Genomic DNA, 6,727 nt, shown 5'->3' on the forward strand with positions numbered 1-6,727 from the left:
TTTCTCATCGCCTGCAAGATTCCAGGGATGGAACTTGGGACCGTCTGCACGCAAAGCAGGTGCTCTACGGCTGAGCCACGCCGTTTCCCTAACATCTGAGTGCAGACGACCCAACAAATGGCAGCTTGTTGGTATGCGTCAAAACAGGATTTCCAACTAGGCTTGTAGCTGGTTTGTTAGTTGCGGCTTCTCCTTACTGTGGCCTGATGTGACATCTGAATTCTCTGGTTTCCATTTTTCAAGTCACGCCGGCCGTAGAGGTGGCATCCTGGGGGGGTAGACGGGAGAAGTGGCAGGAAGCAGACAAACCCGGGTTTATGAGCCAATGGGGATCTCGTTACTTCCATCTGGGAGTCTAACTGGAGTGTGTCGCATCAACTGTGGCTTAAACAAGCCCTGCTTTATTGCGACATCTGAATTCTGCCTCACAGGGCCGTCCTCTGCAGCGATATTCCAGTCTACATAAATAGAAATCCCCGGGCTTAAGAGGGGAATAACTTTGCACAGGGATGCGCTTCTCTCCTTCCTGGTGAAGGTCCGACACTCTCGGCCACTGCAGCGCACCCTGGCTCAGTACTGAGGGGTCATCGCTGCTGTGGGGGGTGTTGCTCATGATGTCCTAATTTTTTTCCAGGATCGAGTATCGGAGTGCTGGACTAGGAGGAGGATCGTTTGCAGAAGGGAGCTGGGCGAGTGGCTATTGGCGATCGACCACTAGAAGGATCTTAAGGGATTTGTTTTGGGGGCCTCCTGAAATTCACCTGGGGACACAAAGTCATTTGAATGATCTTGTGGAGGGAAAACCCTGAACTAGCCTTGGTTTGGGAGGCAAATGTTGGAAGTTTAGAGTTGAGTGAGAGATTCTTGAGGTGTAAAGGGACACAGAGGGACCAAGACCGTGGAAACAACTCCCTTCAGGGCACTGACTTAAGTCGAGAACTGCAAATGGCGGAAAAACCATACATTTGTTCTTACTGCGGGCAGACGTTTCAAGGGACTTTGGCCTTCATGGTGCATGAGAGGACACATATAGCAGAGCGAGTATATAAGTGCTCACTGTGTGGGAGAACGTATCCTTTTCATTCTGACCTCCTCAAACACCGGAAGAGCCACGCAGGAGAGAAGCCCCATGGACGTCCCTCGGATGGTGTCAAAGGCTCCAGTCGGAGTGCCCCCCTGCCCCCGCACCGAGGAGCCCGCCTGGCAGAGAAGGTAAGCCAGTGCCATGAGTGTGGGGAAGAGGAGCCCTGCTGGGTCAGACCACGGAGGGTCCATCGAGTCCAGCCTCCCATCTCACACAGCAGCCAATCAGTTCCTCTGGAGGGCCAGTAAGGGGGAAACAGAGGTTGAAGCCTTCCCCTGAGGCGGCCTCCAGGCTCTGGGATTCAGGGGCTTGGTCCTCCCCACCCCTCCTCCCACAAGGAAGTTTTGCCCACGGGAGGTCCAGGGCTCAGCCCCACGCAGCCGCTCCAGTTAAAAGTCCCTAGAGGTGCCTCCCCAGTCAGAGGGGACCTTCATGAGATATAGGAAGGGCCTGGCTGGGGGGGGGGGGAAGGCGGCTGCGGAGGGGGTCCTGCGGAGGGTGTCTCTTGAACGCCAGGAGTTTCACTCAGCATGGGGCACACCATGGCCCTGGACGTCTCCCGGCCAGAGTCCACCTTGCAGAGCAGCCATTTTCTCCAGGGGAGCGGATCTTGGTCATCAGGAGGTCAATTGTAGTGGTGGGAGATCTCCAGGTTCCCCCTGGCAGTTGGCACCCTTAGCCCCTCTGCCAGCCCCGTGCAAAGACCCCCGGGTTTGCTCTACCAGGTAACAGGGTGGGGTGGGGACGTGACCCGAAAGGGGTTTGTCTCCAGGGGACCCTCCTTCTCTCCCCAGTTCAGCTTTGTGAGCGGTGAAGAGGACGAGGGGCTGGAGGGGGTCTCCGCCCAGGAAGCCCAACTTCAGGCCGTTCCACAGCAGGACCCCTGCGTGAGTCTAGCGGGGGAGGGGAGGAGGGGTACCCGGGGGGGGCTGGATCCTTCCATTCCGTGGCTTTCTCCAAGGAAACACCAATTTGCCAGTGAAGGCAAAAAAAAAAAAGGAGAAAGGGAGGGAGGAGGGCATTGAAGATAAAGCCACCCCCACCCACCCCGGTTTGTGCATCACTACCAAGAGCAGAAGTGCCCGAGCCAGTGGGTGGGAATGTTGAGGCCCTCCCCAGACCCTTATTTCCCCGGTGCCCCTGCTGACTGTGCCCTGGTGCCATGCTGGACACGGCTTCTGATCGCTGGCTTCTGCAGTCAGAACTGGGCTTGGGGAGGAAACTGAAATTGCCCCATGGCCTTGTGTGTGGAAGACCCAGGAGATCCCAGGGGGATTGTCTGGCTGCTGAAGCTGCAGTTCTTCTTGGTGCCACCAGGGGGCGAGCCGTGTTTATTCCTTTTTAGATTGAGAGTTCTGTGACTTGCCCAAGGTCACCCAGCTGGCGTCAAGTGGGGAAGTGGGGAATCGAACCTGCTTCTCCAGATTAGAACCTGCCGCTCTGAACCACTACCCCAAACTGGCTCTCACCGCTCGGGGAGGGCCACAGAAGTAACCAGCCTTCGTTTCTCTTCCAGGGGCAACCCGACAACCCCAGCTTAAAGGCTGAGGCTGGAGACTTTGGGCCCCAGGTAAGAGGATCCTTGTCTGCAGTGACAAATCCCCCACCCTGGCCCTGCACCGTGGCCTTTGGCACGTCTCCCCAGCCCAGAACCTGCCCCCTCCTGCTCCACCACCTCCTCCGGAGCCCACTGCAGCCTACAGGTTCTTTGGTGGGACTGAGGGTTGCATATGGGGAGCAGGCCTGAGATCGAGGGGATAGGCGTCCTCTCATGCCTTCTCTCTGTGTGATCCCCAGGGTCGAGGTGGAGCTGACCGGGTCCGGGGCGTGCCTGGAGAGCCTGGTGTTGAGGTGAGGCAGCATTCCCTGACCGGAGGGCCCCAAGTCCCCTCCTGCTCACTGCTTTGCGAGGGCACGGGGGAGGGGCTCCCAGAGGAAGCAGTCGAGGGAAGAGAGCGTCACGAGGGGGGGCACCTCTTCCCTTCCTTGGGGGGTTCTCTGGTCTCAAGGTCAGGGGCTTTATTGGAAGCCGCCTCCGGGTAGAAAGTTGGCCCATAAGGATTTTAAATGAAGGAACCAATGAATAGAAAGGTCCGGTCCTATGGTTTTCTCTCTGCAGGCTGACTGGGGCTTCGACGGACTCCCGGGCCTGCTGGGGGGAAGGGGACATCGGGTAAGTGTGGCAAACGGGGCGGGGAGGCCGCCCACAAGGCCTGGGACGGAGGGCAGGCCACAGTGACCCCCCCGCCATCATCGTAGCCCTTCTTTGAAATAAGCTCTATGTGTGTCTGTGCAGTGCCTGTTCCCACAGCCACAACATCCGTGTAACTGTGTCTTTTGCACACTGTGCTACGCCCTGTGAGTGGCTATGGTGAGCCAACAGCTTTGCCCATGAAATGCATCGCTGGCATGAGCGTGGGAGACCCCCCCTGCGCCCCCCCCTCCAGCCTGGCATGTGGAAACTGAGCCAAGCCTCACCTGGCCCCGTTAGTGATGCTTCCTGGTTATTTCCACCATCTCGAGAATGAGGGGTTCAGGTTTCCCCCCTGAAAATGGAGGTCCTCGGGCTGAGAAGGGAGGTGCCTCGTCAGGGTCTCAGGCCCAATTAAATGGTGCGGCTATCGTGGTGGCGGGAGGGGCCCCTCTCTGAGCTGAATCCCCGTTCCTCCCCTCAGCGGACACTGAGAGCCTTTCTTTCCTCTTAGGGGGACGATGGAGAAGTGGGACCGCGTGGGTTTCCTGGACAACCGGTAGGTGCCACCCTGCCCTTGGAAACTGCAGGGGATTCTGGGAAAAGATGGCACAGCTCAGGACTCAGCTGTGGCCGAGGTGCTGTGTGCCTTTACCACCCCGCTCCCTCACTGCTGTTTCAGATGTGGGGACCATCCCTGAAGATGGAAGCTACAATCCCTGAAGTGGAAGGAGCTTCCTTGGGGCAAGGGCAGGGGGCAGAGGTCATGGAGCGTGCCCAAGATCCCATCTCCTTTGGTGGGAGCACAGGGGCTTCTGGCCTGACCTAGTGTTGGGTCAGAGGATGTGGGCTGGAGACCAGTTCCCAGGCGGTGGCCCCGGCCGAAGGTTTCCTCCTGAGTCAGGCAGAGGAGAAGAGGCAGGCAGAGCAGGTGAGGGGGTTTCCTCCAGGTGTGTCCAATTCAAGCAACGACATCGGACCTTGTCCTAACGTTTTCCTGCCAGATAATTGGCCAGGTTTTAATCACCCAAGTGGGAGATTTCTTGGCCTCCTTCAGCAGCCTCTTCTACGAGAGAATTTCTGATCCATCCAAGTAACTCACCAGGTCTGCTGATGGAAGGGTGCAGAATGTGGGAGTGGGGCAGGATCCATTCCTTGGTCTCTTTTCCATTCCATCTCTCACCCCTCTCCCTCACTGCTGTTTCAGATGTGGGGACCATCCCTGAAGATGGAAGCCACAATCCCTGAGTCGGAAGGAGCTTCCTTGGAACAAGGGCAGGGAGCACAGGCCATGGAGCATGCCCAGGATCCCCTCTCCTTTGGTAAGGACCCAGTGTTCCTGGATGCAATTGGAGCACCCTGTGAATGTGATGGGTAGAGAGTTCAGGTCAGGATAAAAATAAATAGTTCTACACACAACAAAGAGTTAATTTGCAGCACTCAATGGCCACTCACTCTGATGCCTCCAAAAGGAGATCAGACACATTCCTGGAGGGCAATTTCTCCCATTAATTAAAAAGTTCATATCTCACCTTCTTTCCTGTCATGTTCTGGGCTGTGCCAGTAAAGGCTCAGTAGGGCCAGGAAGCCTGAGTAGCAGTGGGAGGAAGCCAGGCCTACAACTCCTAGAAGCCCCTGGGAGGTTTTGGCGCCAATTTTAGCCAATCACAGGGAAAGGGGACTTCTAACAAAAGAGCTGGTCCAGAAAAAGAGCTGTTCTTTCTTCCAAGAGAGCAGGGCCAGAGGGAAGGCTGCTGCTGGGAGAGACCCTCACCCTGAGAGGGAGGCTGAGCAGACTCAGGCCCAAGTGTGACAGTGGACTAGGGACTATGAGGCTGGTCGTGTTAAGGCATTTGGTTTAGTTTTGTTTCACCCACCTTGTTTGTTTCCCACATTGGGATGACCTCCTGTAAAAATAAACCTTTCCTTTGCAGTTTACTCTGCCTGGTCCTTGTGCCTATTATTTGGCCCAATAAGGGAGGTCTGAAGGTCTTGGGAGGGTGCTCTGGGCCTTCTCAAGGGATCATAAATCCAGAGTGGTGGCAGCATCAGTTGACACCTCCCCTCAGCCAGAACACTCCCATAAAAAGAAATCAAGTTGCTGATGGTGGTGGGGAAATAGACAAACCTCGGCAGAACACTTCCGACTGGTGGATAAAATAAGCCTCCACCTTCTGCGGCAGCAGAGCTCTGGAAACCAGTTCCCCTGGGCCAATATCAGGGACATTTGACTTCTGTGCCTGTGCTTCAAGGGGCCCCTGGCAGGCTGCTGTGGGAAACAGTGTTCTGGGGAAGAGATGGCAGGCTGTGGCCTGGCACCCCCAGGAGCTTCGGGAAGGGGGCTTGGGACAGATGTGATGTCATGTTGATGTTGCGTCTGGCTGAAAACCTGGTTGGAAAGTGAGCCTAATAAGAGACACTCAGAAAACGCACTCATATTACCCTCCAGATGCACTCAAGATGCACTCAAGTCACGTCTGGTTCAAAATGGGAATGTGACGTGTCATGCAACATCTTTCCCTCCCCGCAGAGCAAACACAGGTCCCACAGAAATCTGAAATCTGTTGGTCGCATTTATAATCCCTGAGGCTCATGGGTACCATATGCTTCTCTTCCGCCTCTCCCATAATTTAGTAAAAAGTGTTTAAAAATGTGTTGAGTGTACACAGGGCGAGGTTTCACAACCCTGGGAAAAAGGTGCATGAAGCAGTGAACAAGCAAGCCAACGCCCTTCCTTCCTCCTTTGTCTCAGGAACAGGCAGTGAAGAGATGCTGTTGAGCCGAGATCTTTTCAGAGGTGTGGAAGCGGCTGCCGTACCTCCAGTCCTGGTAGGAGAGATGAGTGTTGTGGGATTCTGAGACCCCAGGACTGTTTCCCTGGGACCCTCCCATTCCCCTTTAGTTCTTTTATTGGTTGGGTGGAGACTGGCAAGGGACTGAATCAATACAGAGAGATCATAGTTCTCAAACAAAACCAATTTACCTTATCTTCCTATATACAATTGTCCAATGTATTGGCCATTTCCAGCTTTCCCGTTGGCTGTGCTGTTCGCTCCATCAGTCTTTGGCCAGTCAATCGCTACTCGAGTACTTGCGTACCATTGGCTGGGTGCTGGGCCCGCTCCTCTTCCCCTCCAACTGCCGCCTCAGTTACTGTTCCCTATCAGAATAAATTGCCAAAATGGCTGTCTCTCCTGGCAAAGACACATCATCGTCTCACTGGCTACAGAAATGACTGTTCCCTGTTCAGGAAGAGTCTTCTGCTGCTGCTGCTACTCCTGCTTGGCTCCTCCAAGGCAGGCTGGCTACTGAGGTGAGCCAGTGGCCATCCAATCATTCCCTTCTCCTGCTTGTGGCCTAATTTCCCCCTCAGTGGCTGTTGCTAGGTAACCAAGCTTGGTTCGGTCAGTAAAAAGGCATGGGCAGGAGGCCCTTTCCAGGCCTACTTTGGC

At 55.4% G+C, this 6,727-nt stretch overlaps 1 pseudogene; it reads left to right on the forward strand.

The window, feature by feature from the left end:
• The first annotated feature begins 945 nt into the window (after positions 1-945).
• Positions 946-6,727, forward strand: part of LOC107113605 — a 46,753-nt pseudogene continuing 40,971 nt past the window's right edge.

Source organism: Gekko japonicus, unplaced genomic scaffold, assembly GCF_001447785.1.
Source record: "Gekko japonicus isolate JY-2015 unplaced genomic scaffold, Gekko_japonicus_V1.1 scaffold3559, whole genome shotgun sequence".
Classification (NCBI taxonomy): domain Eukaryota; kingdom Metazoa; phylum Chordata; class Lepidosauria; order Squamata; family Gekkonidae; genus Gekko; species Gekko japonicus.